This window comes from Epinephelus moara, chromosome 14 (assembly GCF_006386435.1).
Source record: "Epinephelus moara isolate mb chromosome 14, YSFRI_EMoa_1.0, whole genome shotgun sequence".
NCBI classification, from domain to species: Eukaryota; Metazoa; Chordata; class Actinopteri; order Perciformes; family Serranidae; genus Epinephelus; species Epinephelus moara.
The window spans coordinates 25,574,422-25,588,264 of record NC_065519.1 but is presented as its reverse complement, the minus strand read 5'-3'; the positions used below and the strand labels follow the sequence as shown (position 1 = coordinate 25,588,264).

Genomic DNA, 13,843 nt, shown 5'->3' with positions numbered 1-13,843 from the left:
GACAATGCGAGCTTGGACCTCCCGGACCAAAACATCAGTTTCCTCCTGGGAGAAGTTTCGCCGTCTGACGCTGCTGCTCTCTTCCGCCATGGCGAATTGAGTAAACTCTCATTACGCCTTCGCTTGGCGCATTTAAGGGCGAGGAGAGGGGCTCATTTGATTGTTGTGATGTGAATGGGCTGTGTAAAACCCACTCCACGCCTTCTCTCCTCCCTCTTTCCGACTTGCGCCAGTAGGAGGGATGGAGGTGGGATAGAGGAGTAGCTGCGCCAGGGCTCACGGTGTGCCAAACTTACAAAATCCGCCTGGCCACACCCAGTTGGCGAAGCGCAGGTGCGCTGCGCCTCCACCGCGCCTGGTCTGCGAAACTAGAGCCCATCATGTTAAAGGCACATTTCATTACAATATGAAGTGAGTCAACACTTAATATTCTAGCACTGAAACTCATGCAAGTAACATGAAGTGAAAATTTGCATCATGTTTGGTTTGAACACACCATAAGACAGCAAATATGCACATTTCCCAAATCCCAAAGTGTTCCTTTAAAACAATACACTATATACAGATGGCCACAAGCATAAATAGTTCTTAAAAGATCTATCTCTATCACTCCAGTTTACACATCCCTGACTTTTTCTTCATCTTCTTGTTGGCCATCATTCCTTTTGCTTAAAACCTCTAGTCCCTGCATGGCTTCAGGCCAGGAACACCATGTTCCCTGTTGTCTCGGCCTCTTCTAATCTCACTCTGCATGGACAGCTCATTAGCATCTGTCAGCGCGCCCAAAACTGAAAATGGCCCGGGAGAGCTGAGGTGATGTCTGAGCAGAATAACTGGAAGCGATCAGAGAGTTGTTAATGTTGCAGGAGTGTTTTGACGACAGACACGACTGTTGGGACCCCAGTCATTACTCTGCTGCAGGGGAGCATGTGACGACAATGTAGCGTTGAGGGGCCTGTCTGAAATATTAAGGTGTGTGTGTTCTTGCAGAAAAACTAAGGGCAAAAGTGATATACTGTAGGTTACATCCTCAACTCAACGTGTCTTATGACATTAGATTAATTTGTTCGACATGATATTGTCTTTGTTTCCTTTGTTCCCTTTGATAAAACCATCAACAAAGATTTACAATGAAGCTTCCTCGCAGCTGGATGACAGAGCTCAATTCTCACAGCAACATTTTATTACCCATCTTGCATTAATTAAACCCGAGTGGTATTCAGTCTGATCACATCATTTAAGTGTGGGAATGGCAACTACTTCAACCAGCTCGCATTTCTACTATGATTCATAACAACCGCAGCCCCAGTGGGCCCAGAGAGGACCACCGTCCTGTGGGCATTATATGTACAGATTGAAATCATAACAAACCTCTTCCTCACTGAATCCCACCACATGACTTCATTTTTGGGTGTGGGAAGTATGGCATTCAATCAAAATACACTTCTCATGACCTCAGTTTGGATAGATCTTCCTCTTTGATACCACATGGACGGGGATGACTTCATATGTGGGGAGGAAGGCGTCTGTCAAACAAATGGGCTTTGTTTTTTGGGTTTTTTTCTTTGCTCTGATACACTTTGAGTGTTGCATACATTACAACAAAAAGGTAAAAAAAATGTCTTTGATGCTGCTCCAGAGCTGGTGAACTCTCAGGTAACCCTTTATCTCCAGGTATCTAGTGACGCTTGGGAGAGGAAAGGAATGTAAGGAGTTAAAAGCGTGTTTCTGTCTATTCATTTGTCTATGCATTTGTGTCTGCTGCAGTGTGTTTTCATTTAATTGAAAAAAAAAAAAAAAAATTACGTCAGCCCCACACCCATATAATCCAGCGATGGCTACATGTGAACAAAACTGCTCTTGGGTCATATCTGCATTGCAACACAGAAGAAATGACAAAGAGGGAGTGAATGTGTCCATCTGACATAATTCCTTTGTGAGTTTATCTGTTGGTTAGCTGTCTTTTGTTTGCTTTGGTTTCCACCTAGAGATAAGAGTGTCATTGCGTTCCCGTTTCCCTCTGCTGACCAGACAAGACTTTGACTCTAAGGAAAAGAGAAGTGCAGGCTATCAGGAACTCCCATGACCCTTTATGCTTCATACGTGGTTGGGATTAATTTCAATACCTTAAAAATCATGCAACTATCCAATGATGTAGAGGTAACAATAAAAAGCCAGTGGGTATTATGAGCTATAAACAAGATAAACATTAACCAGTAACAGATAACAAGGTCAGGCTGGAGACAAAGAGATCTGAAAATTACATTTTGCTTTAGTAGTTGCCTTGTCAATGTGGCAAAATATTAAAGGTCCATTATTATACAAATTTTCAGGTCCATACTTACATTTGGCGTTTCTACTAGAACATGTTTTCATGCTTTAATATTAAAAAAAACCTGTAATCACCCACTCACTATCTGAAACACTTCATTTTAGGGCCCGTCTCTTTCAGCCTCCCTCCCAAAAAGCCCAGTCTGCTTTGACTGATCAGTGTTTTTGCGCTCTTGGCATCTATGCACCGTCAATGCAGGAATGACTAATGGCACTGTAGCTATCTACCTTTATGTAATATAGCTGTGATATCACAAATTCAAGGAAGTCCTGGTGACTCATTTAAAGGCACAGTTTCTAAATACTAGCTGTGTGCATTTCTTGGTGGATTCAGTGTTTTGATACTTTCACAGTATTTATATAGCACCTATACTAGGGATGGGCATTTTAAGTAACTTCCATAAATATGAACTCACACTGAATTATTGTAGAGTGGCCTACTTAAGTAAAAAAGGTGCGATATTAAATTTACTTATTTAAAAGACAGGCTTTAATTAAGCTGTAACTTTAAAGCGGACTTGAGAAAAATTAGCAAACTTTCGGTCGTTGCTAATGTTACACAGGTTAGACACAGCACTGAAGGACTGTCTCTGAGCCACTATCCTCCTGGACAGTTCAATGTCTGTCTGGTTAGCATGAGCTATAACACAGCAGCAGTGGCTAACATCCAAGAGCTGTTTAACAGTCCCAGTAAACTGAAACACCGAAATGGCTTCATTCTGTCCTGTTAATAACCATTAGTTAACGTTAGCTGTGTGATGCTAAGAGTTAGCCCTGTCATTGTGTGCACGGGCGAACTCTCACCAGCTGTTTTTTTCGAAGCAATGTTCAGATGCAGACGGGGAGTACCCTAAACCAGTGGTAGGTCCAGCCTCAGTGTCCAGATTTCTCCTCAGTCATTAGTTCAAGGTCCACACAGTTTAATACATTCAGCGTCATACTTGTGTCTGGCAATGTCGCTGGGCTAGTTTGCTGTCTCTGTCAAGTAGCTGTCCTTTAGTCATACACTGTATGGCAGAAAATTGCACTAAAAGCTCTGTGCTGGAAATTTACTATATTTAAAAATAATCAGTTTTTACAAACTTGACACATTCACGATTTACTTGCGGTCCATTCAGAATAAGCCTGTGACACACTTTTGGACTCCGACCCACTAAAGTGGAACCACTGCTCTAAACCTTAAACAAATACTGACTTTCAAACGAGTACTCAAGTACATGTGCCTATCCCTAAACTATACCTGCTTTAAAATGAAAAAAGACAGAGAAATCTGACCTTTAACATCACCAGAAAACACCAACAACCAGTCACATTGCTGCAAAGATTTGCCCAGTGAAGCTCGTCTTTGGCAAACTGTTGCGTTGGGTCTTCTGAATTTGATGACAGAGACGTGGAGAACCATTTTACCTGAGCATATCATTTGTGACATTTATGACATACCTTATATCTCTATCATAAGTCATTTGTAAAAATAGAGACTTCAACTGTTGACCTTGAGAGGTGGGTAAACGCTCTCCCAGAAAATGAAAAAATGAGGTGAACCAAATTTAGGTCTGTTTACTTCCTACTGCTTCCGAGCACATGTCTAACCAAACAGTACCCTGGCAGCGAAGTTAACTATTCCCACTGATGCAGAGCACAATTACTGTACCTCAGATTTAGCTCACTGGCCTTGTTTTCTGCAAGCAGGGCCAAAAAGAGAGTCTAGCTGCCAAAGTCCTGGAGAGTTTGGCCTCACTCAGCCCTCCTAGGTCAGCAATTGGTGGTTCGTTGGACCACTGTTAAGGCTTGGGTGGCTGCTGTCACCGGACTTTCCCAGCATGAGAAAATGGCATAGTTCAGCTGTCACCAAGGGTCAGCGGGGAGAGTTAACTCTAGCTGGCCGGCCAAAAACATCTAGCATTCAGCTAGCCTCAGCTGCTAACAGCGCCCGTGTTGGCAAGAGTGGTCAAGTTAAATATAGAACTATACTTTTAGCCTCGGTGACTCCAGTCAAAAAGAGTAAAGGGAGACAATGGAAGATGAGTGAAAAGCTCTGGCCCTGTGACAAAGGACATCACCGCACCTCTGCCTTTCTCTTCACTGGGCAATGACCCCTTTCAACCACTGAGAGGGAGCAGAATAATGCCTGCCTACCTCTCTCAACCCCTCCACCCCCCACTGCCTTTTATTCTCACACACTCCTCAACTGACTTCTCGAAAGGATAGGAGGGAAAGAAAATGAGAGGTGTGTTTCAGACCGCTATGCAGAGCAGATCTGGATAGGCTGTGGGAGTGAAAGAGGGAGGGAGGGTGAGAGAGAGAGGGAGAGGGAAGTTACAGTGCTGTGTTATTGCTCTCTACCATTCCCTCTCTGACCTGAAGAACTGAAAGCAGAGAGAGATAGGGAGAGTGAGAGCAGAGCTTGAGATGGCTTTTGGCACAAGTCAGTAGCCAGCACAAGCGGACACCACAAGTGGACCACACGAGCCAAAGGATATCAGTGGATACTTTACTGCCTTAGTGCCTTTTCTCTAGGATTACCCTTGCTGTGGCTACTAATTGCTCAAACCTGGGGACAACACAACAGCAGGTAGGTCAGCTTCTGAGTTTCTCCTAATGAAGGCATTCTTGTTTCTCCCCCACCCTTGTGTGGGAAACAGCTAAAGCCAACCATGTGGTTCTGGCAAAGCTGAGCTTATCAGCTGTTCTGCTTTCAGACTGAAACACAGGAAATGTCTCAAGTACAGGTGCTGCTGCTTAGCTGTCATCAATTTAAGAAGCTAATAAAGAGAGCATTGACTGATAGAAATCTGCTTGGCTCTGCTTGAGCTGCGGTTAGAGCTGTTCTGCGCTGTATGAATGAAACAACTCTTCCTCAAAGCACATACTTAATTCAGCTCATTCTTTATACTTCCAAATAATATGGAGTTGGACATGTTGCATTTATTACTCGCCCATGAGAAGACAAGGCACTACTCTTGGTGCTGTTAACGGCAATGCACATTTGGCATTGTGACAGTGCATACAGAAAAGAGAAAGTCATGAATCAAACATTTCCCTATGAATTACATCTTATATGCTGTATGAATAAGACCATTTAGTGGGAAGCTGTTTGTGCTGTGCATGTGGGAAGAACAGGGGATGATACTGAGATATTGAGAAATGTAGGAGAAAGAGATGTCTTATTTGTCTGTTCGTGTCTGTCTATAGAAGTACACACCTTTTTCCTCAACTTCTCCCATAGCCGCCAATCCCAATGCCTCACTGTTGCACTTACTGTACACACCATATACAACAGATGAAATACAAACACCCCCACAGCTGCTCAACATTGCAAAGCTTCTGAGGCCGTCACGAGCCGCAACAGGATGACATCTTTCATCCCGAATATTTATGGATTGTAATGACGCCAAAATGAATTCCATTTCATCAGCATGAAGTCATCGGCCTTTCGGAGGAGACACATGGATCCTGCTAGCTGCTTGTCCGTTTCTCAAGGCACCTTGCCTCAGTTAAATAAAAAAAGAGAAATGTATCTCGCTCTCAGCAAGGAATCTAACGCAGGTGTGGCTCATGCTGCTGTCAAAGATCCTTTCTGTCAGTGTCCAGGGGCTCTGTGCAACCTCACCCTTCCTCCCTCCCACCCTCTCCAGCTGATGTGGCCTCTCAGTGATATCACCGCTGACACCAGACAAAGAGAACCAGTGGCCAGATATTACTCATTAACATTTTTGCGCCTGTTCCAGCTTTATCTAAGCTCATCCTCTCTGGCTCGGCACATGCCCTGCAGAGTCCGCCGAGCTCAATCAGCCAAATGGCCCCTCGCGAAAGACAGATTTGTGAATGTCGACTGGGCAGTTATCAGTCCCGGCTTGTAAATGAATCAGTCTTACTGTAAATCAATGATGTGGTCCCTGTTTGAACTGAAACTAAGCTGGCCAAGCCTGGGTGTTTGCCAGAGCAGCATTGATTTGAGATGCACTAAATGTGTCACTGGCTTACCTCATGACATTACTATAGCTCGATGTCACTTGAGTAACTCAAGTGACAGGTTGTTAAGGGCATAGTTTAACTGTGAGGTGTAGTGTTAGCATGTGCACGAGATTGTGAGGAGGAAGGCCTTTTACTTTGTGGCGACATTTAGCATTTCCACTGATGGTGGCACACTGCATGGACAGTCAGGACATACAATATTGTGTTTTAACTCTGCACAAGATGACAGGGAATGAAGAATTGCTTGCCCCTTTACTCATGGAAACTGCCTCATGCTGAGGGAGTACAAAGATAAATAGCCAATGAAATAATCTGAATTACATGAATTGAGTTGTAAATAAGTATTATAACTAAGTAAGAGTCAACAACGAGACAACGAAGAAGAGAGACTTGTGCCGTTAAATGTTTCAAATGCATTGCTTTCATTTGACACCGTTATGGTTTCTCGCACATTATCAACTCAATGGCCTCATTCCTTTCTTACTGTGCATGTGTGTGTTGTGTGTGTATCTGTGTGTGCATATAAGCCAAATCGTTTGAGGAACACGTCTATGTGCGTGTACATAAACACAATATAGTGGGAGGTGGAGCTTGTTGCTGCCACTAGTCGATGTCTTCCCCATTACGTCTGGTGGGCCTCAACAACAGCTGTCACTGACACATGCACAGCTCCAGTCGTATAAGGGCCTCTGGTCTTGAATTCCAAAAATGCAGTTTAGACACATTTGGATATTTCGCAGAACAGTGGTACTTATATCTCATGTTCCCTCGGTTCAAAAATAAGTCCTTAAACGCCATGGCAACCCAAGATCTTCTCAAGATAACCTGATATGTAGACAGCAAGACAGCAAAGTGTTCTTGCTATTAACAGTAGATTGGTTGTTAATTGGTTCTTGACATGTGGTAATATTAGAATTAGTGAGGTCACTCATGGAGTTCATGTACAGTAAGAATATAGTTTTGGATATGTCTCCAGTTCATTAGTGCTTAATAAGCTAGCTATTTTTTGATATAAGAGACATTTAGAAATCCCACAGACGTAAAGGATCTGTTGATCTCATTCCCACCATCTCTACCCATGACATACTTTCCATCGCTCATACATGTTTTTTGAGGGGAAGTGACATCATCATGACTCTTAAAGTGAACTGGTGTGTGATGATTGCAGCCGCCCAAAGATCTCCTCCAGTGATGTCACTGATGCAGAGGGAAAAATGTGTATATTTCCTGAAAGCGCTGAGCTAAAGATGACTGTTCTCTCTGGTTGGTTGTCCCTGAGAGCTGAAGACCAAATATCACACTGTAATTTCACCCGTATGTTAGTGAGACAGAGTTCTTCAACTCAATGCCATTTTATTCTCTTCTTTAGTTTTTCTCACCAGCAACAATGCACTCATTGTTTTTATGATTACTGGTTTTCTTTTCTATTATAAAGGTAAACAACAGACAAAAGAGCAAATGCTCATCTACGTAACTTAAATGGGTAGTGGTGGTGAAGATTTGGTATGGTGCGGTTAGGCAAGTTTTATATTGTCATTTCAGGCACTCCAGCATCTGATATGTTTACTCACTAACCCACAGTTTACTTAAGGCTGAATCTCCATGGCCTCTGTGGTGCCGAAGAAGTCCAGCACAAGGAAACAAACACACCCAGCTGGCCACCAGTGTTGGTAGATGGAGATATGGGGTTGACTTGAGGTTGTGGCGTTGAGTGACCAAAATTCAATGTCAGGACAAGTCCTGATGCCAACTTCAATTTAGAATAGAATACTGACGATGCATGACGTTGATATTTTGTTGGATTGAGATGTGTTGTGAAGTGACCAAAATCCAACATCTTCCATCATCTTGACATAAAAAATTGACTTTTAATGCCAGTTCACGGTTTCTGCATCCACTTGTTTGTGAGGGTCCACTTTGGTCAGTGTGACGTAGATTTGTTATCCACCATGGGTCCACACGGACCTCTGTGCGGACATCCGTGTGCAGCCCAAACGTGAATAGTATGTCCGAGACTTTAGATGTAAGGTATGGAGAACAAAGCTCTATGTCTGCAAAACTTCATAATGTTAATATCCTCACAGCATGAAATTTGAATGCTGTTAGACATTTAAAATATTGTCAACCCAATTTTCATTACAATCAATATTAAAAGTCTTTCTGACATGAGAGTCTAATTGATGTTCAGTACCCGCTGGGCTCACATTTCAACAGTATATAGTGTTCGTAAGGATGATATGTTAGCAAACCTATTTAAACGTTAGCACAGTGGGAGACATTACCATTGCAGTAGAGTTATGTTTGCCACCACCTGGCAAGTTAATATGCAACCATGGCTCTTCTTTTACCTTTGTTTTGGTCTCTACCACCTCCCAAAGAAAAAAAATCTCCGGTCTTTAGCTCACTAGGTGTTTTTCTTTATTCACCAGTTAGCTGCTAATTTTGTCTAATACTGGGTGCTGGTTTTGGTTTGCAGTTGGCCTATCAGTTTGTCTGATAACATGACTGAGAGTCTACAGCCGATCCAGCAGATCTCTGAGGCTGTACGTAGTGGAACACAATGTAGGCACAATAGTGTTTTCAACTAAATGCTGAAGCAAGAGTGTCAACATGCTCACCATGACAATGCTAAGGGCTTCACCCTTGGTAAATGCGAGAATGTGCCTACCAAGTGTTTTGCCTAGTCCTGCCCTACTGTGCTGTCATGGTTAGGGTTAGCAGAGCAGGGTGGGACTGGCCTTTCGGTGAACACATTCAGATTCTAGCATCTACCTTCATCGTCTTCACCTTCAACAATGAATGTTTGTGAAAAAAAATCCATCTCATAATTGTTGAGTTATTTCAGTCTGCACTGAAGTGGCGGACCGATCATCTGACCCAACATGTCAATTGATGGAGCTATTCTAAAAACATGGCTAAAAACTGCCTGATTCTAGAAATGGGTGAGACTGAACTATGTTGTAAAGCTTTGTAAAGCTAATTCAGGCTCACTGGATTGGTGTATGAGGACACATTATACTATAAGACAACCTCTGTTGATGTCATCAGGTGCTTTTCCTGCTATGATAGCTTAAAATGCATGCAGTAAAAATGAGTCTTGTCTGTTCAATATGAATATTCGACAATTCTTTGTTTTTTTTTTCATATAAAGTTGTAAAATTTGAACGGGTCTCAGGGGGATGATCAGTGTGACAGCGAAATTAAGGTACTACAGTAAACAAGCTAACTGTGCTAACAATGGACTGGAAATGTGCAGCAACAATTTTTAAGGACACTAGATATCAAACAAAAAAACCAGAGACTGTATCATACTAAGTTGCTGTGAGCTGTAAATTCACCACTTCCAAACAGGCAGAAGCTAATGTTGTCTCAGAGCCTTGCAGTGCAAAGTCTCTCCACGTCTGGGTTGCTGTATTGTGTCTGCAGCTGTCTGTACTGAAGAGCAGCATGGAAGTGAAGAGTGCTCACACTGAGGCAAAAATCTGGGGACCAAAACATCCTACATTGCACAGCACACTGATGAGCAAAAAAGCCCAAGACAAAACAAAACAAAAAAGGACTGCTTGACTTCAAGTACTATCAGTTGACTGAATGGTCTCTGACTGATGATTCAAATCTCCAACTTTCAGGGGACAGCCCTAGTTGGCTCATTACTAAAAGTAACCTTTTACAAAACATGCAATCATTCATTTCAATGTTAGTATAAAAAATTGATGAATGCAACATACTCACTTACTTATATATCACAAAGTTGTATTTCATCCAAATTCATTTTTATGTCTTGCATGGTCACTGCCAGAAAATTCCTTTAATACACAGGAAGTAATAAATTGAAACCTGGGAGTGAAAGTTTGTCAAACAAAGCCATACTTGGCCTGAGTGCGTGATTTTTTTTTATTATGGTCTGTTTCTGTCACAGTCACTGAGAAGACATGATTGAGCAGCACCCATAATCTATGTATAGAGATCTTAATATACAGTCTATGGGCATCATGTCAGTGACAGGAAGTTACATGAGCATGTGTCAATTAAACTTTCAAATTAACTGTGTTGTAGTGTTGCAAAAGTGCCAGTGGAGCTGCTGTGACAAAGGTTCTTCTAATTTATGGACTGCCTCTAATATAGGTGTGTCATCACCATAACTTGCAGCAATATTTCTTTAACCTGCTCGATAACAACTATAACACTATAGCATTGCCAGTATACTAGGAGTTGGCCCACTATTAAAACTGCCAAACAAAACAATACTGATGAAAACCTCATCATTTGAATGGCCATATTTCTTTCTTCTTTACCAAGACCCTAAAAACTGGTAGTCAGACTAATTCTTGGACCACTAGCCATGACGGAAAAGTCAGTCCGTAGAGTTCTGATCTACATGAGACCTCAGAAACATGGCTGACACCGTGATATTGTATGAGACTGCTTCATCCATATGTTGTTTTGTTGTCTCTATTCATAGAACAGCCACAACCTGATCTCTTCCTTGATCTCCATGCCATCAAGCTGATATTCAGTCATACCATTGGTCCAGAAGAATTTGTTGCTTGATAAGTTGGTTTCCATTTACAGACACTTTCAACAGACCAAATAAATGCTGCTGCTGCTTTTGAAATGAACTCTTGGAAATAAGGGATGTGTTCATTTTCTCATCATGTATATTACAGTAAGTGGGTGGTGAGTCATGTATTCCAGCAGCTGCACCCGTCCATATGCTTGGTGACAGTATGTTATCGAGAACAGTGGTGCTGGTATGTTGTGTGACTGTATACAATATGCTCCCACACACGTCAGAGTTCATAATGCATGATCCAAATTAGAGCATGTTTCAACCTGAAAAGATTTGCTATCATATGAGTTCGTAAAAGTAAATCAAAGTGAATAATTAACAAACTGACACCAGCACAGGTATCATAAATATGTCATATTTTCAAAGTTACTGATTCAGGAACTACCTGTTCTGTGCACCAACATTCCTCTCAGTTCACTTATTAGTGAAACCTTAACTGCTGAAGCTACCGTAGGCTCCACTGAGCGGATCAGGTTAATGTGACATCAGGAAAATACTACAAGATGAAACCCACCACCTATGCTGACATTTTGCTCCAGTGTGGCGTGCCAGAGTTTGAGTTATTGTCGCTGTGAGGTATTAATAGAAGCCATCACACTAAGACAAGCTGTAAATGCTTGAGTTTTGTCCATGGAGGTTCTTTGACAGTTCAGTTTAGTGTTACTGGAAAAATACTCCTGAGAGGTAGAATCTCAGTGTTGCTATCTGTTGCTACCTTCTCTGCCTAAAGCGTCTCTATTCCCCTAGAACATAGCTGTTACGTTACTGTAGCTTTGTTCCCTTGCATGGGAAATACTTGTAGGTGCTCGCAGAACTTTCAATATCAGATGGATCGACTTGTAGCTTTGAATCTCATCCACGGCCACAGTTTTGATTGAAATTCCTATATCTTGGCAGGCTGGAGTGTTTTTCTTGTCAGGACAGAAGAGCTTCTTGAGCGTACTGCCTTTTTATCAGTGTCCTCTGACAGAACAAGTTGCCAAACGCTCGCATGCAAAGAACATTTCCCTCTCCTTATTTAGTCACATTGCATGTGTGGCGTAAATGTATCAAACTCACTGAATACATTAAGTCCAGCTGATGTTCTTGTTGCATTTTTTGCAGCTGCTGTCCTCCTCCCTCGTCTCTGGCAAATGAATTTGGCCACAAGTCAGGCTTTTATCACCAGACCTCTCCCCTTCCTCACTTTTAGTCTGTGTGTGAACATGACAGACGAGCACAACGTTCATTAGTCTTATGGCCAGGAGGTAAAGTGTGTAAGATTATATGGGTGTCACTATTATAGGGCTTGGATAAGGGCAACAAGACCCCATCAAGCCAGAGTCCTGCATCGTGTTGGATACTCATGGGTACCTAACGTATGACCCACAAAAAAGATGATTTGAAGGTGTTATTTGGGCTTCATTTTATTTCTGGGTTCAGTTCTGGTTTAGAACACACGCGTCAGATCACAAGTGTTAGATAATAAATATATTGAAATAAAATAAAAAAATATGATGATGTTTATGTTTTAACGTTTTAACTCTCTGATTGCTGACTTCATTTGTTGGCTCTGTCTTACCACGGTAACTGTAAAGATGTGCTGCTCAATATTATGAAAATATATCTAAAAAAATATTGATTTCAATTGTATTGCCTGATCAACCTTCATTTTAAATGATATTATCTCAGTTTCTCATGTATGAAATTTTCCAAAATGATTACTTTACAGTATGCGCTGCCAAACCAAATTATATAAAGAGCGTGTAGTTATCATAACAGCTGCAGATCCTGTGTTCAAGGGTCAGGTCTGGTTGGTTCGAGTCTGGTTGCGGAACTAATTGGTGATATGTGTGGTTGGCAGGACGGGTGTGGTATTGCACATTGTGATGCCAGTTTGAGAGTGGGTCCTGAAAATCAGACCCCTGTAGGACTCCACATCATGCTAACAGTTTCCATTTCTGCTAATCTTGCTAATGCTGACGTGGACTGCTTGCTAGTATTTTACATCTCTGTTACTGGAATATCTGCACATGAACACATGCAGGGCAAGGCTGTAACTACCACTGAGGACACCGAGGTCATGACCTCGGTATTTTTTTCCGACCTAAATGAATGAATAAAATGAAAATAAAAATAAACCATTTCATTTGTGCGGTGAAAGTATGTGGGAGGATCGATGGAAGGTGATTGAGTGACTCTCTCTTCTCCATAATAACAATTATTTAAAAAAGAAAATTCTGGTACTTTTGTTTGATCGACGCACTCACACATGGGCTGTGTTTAGTGGGGCGACTCGAGCACCTGTCAGGCTGCCACTCAGACTGTCTGAAGCAGGCGTGGACAGCAGTCAGCGATCAAGCCAGGTAACTGAATAAACTAAAATCATTCCAGTGTGGGCTGCTTGCTTGCTTCTTGTAATTCTTCTAACAAGAGGCAGCAGCTAGGTGTACTTGCATGAAGTAACGTTGCAATGAATGAATGAATGAATGAATGAAACATATGAAACGTTAGCAAACGTTAGCTAGGTAACGTTAGCTTGCTATTTTAACCCTATGGGCCTGAACGACGCATAGTGCGTCCAAATTCACACAAAAAAATGATATAGTTACACTAAAATGATGTATAACAAAGCTTTCATACAGCTTACACTAAAATGATGTATAACAAAGCTTTCATACAGCTTTGCACACACATTACTCTTGGATGGATTAGTTGCGAATGCAGGGTCGCACAGAAACGCCACACATATCACATGAAAGCGCAGGAGCAGAGCTTTCCAGTGATACCACACACATCATTGTGCTGTCATCCTAGCCTGAGTGTCAGACTGAAGCTCCCAGAACCTTCAGTCTGACATGGCTTCCATTGAAGGCGATTTACAAGGGGGAGGGAATTTGATTTTTCCCTAACCAATCAGTAGAGATCAACGACTCACCCAGAATCTGACGTCATTGGTATCCATGCCTCGGGGGTGCCGAAAACAAG

At 42.1% G+C, this 13,843-nt stretch overlaps 1 protein-coding gene across 1 annotated transcript in view; it reads left to right on the top strand.

Annotated features, from left to right (window-relative positions):
* The first annotated feature begins 4,463 nt into the window (after positions 1-4,463).
* Positions 4,464-13,843, top strand: part of LOC126400570 (filamin-A-interacting protein 1-like) — a 30,744-nt gene continuing 21,364 nt past the window's right edge. The window contains exon 1 of the mRNA XM_050061378.1: positions 4,464-4,907. The gene's annotated coding sequence lies outside the window, so the exon portion shown is untranslated. The remainder of the gene's footprint in view (positions 4,908-13,843) is intronic.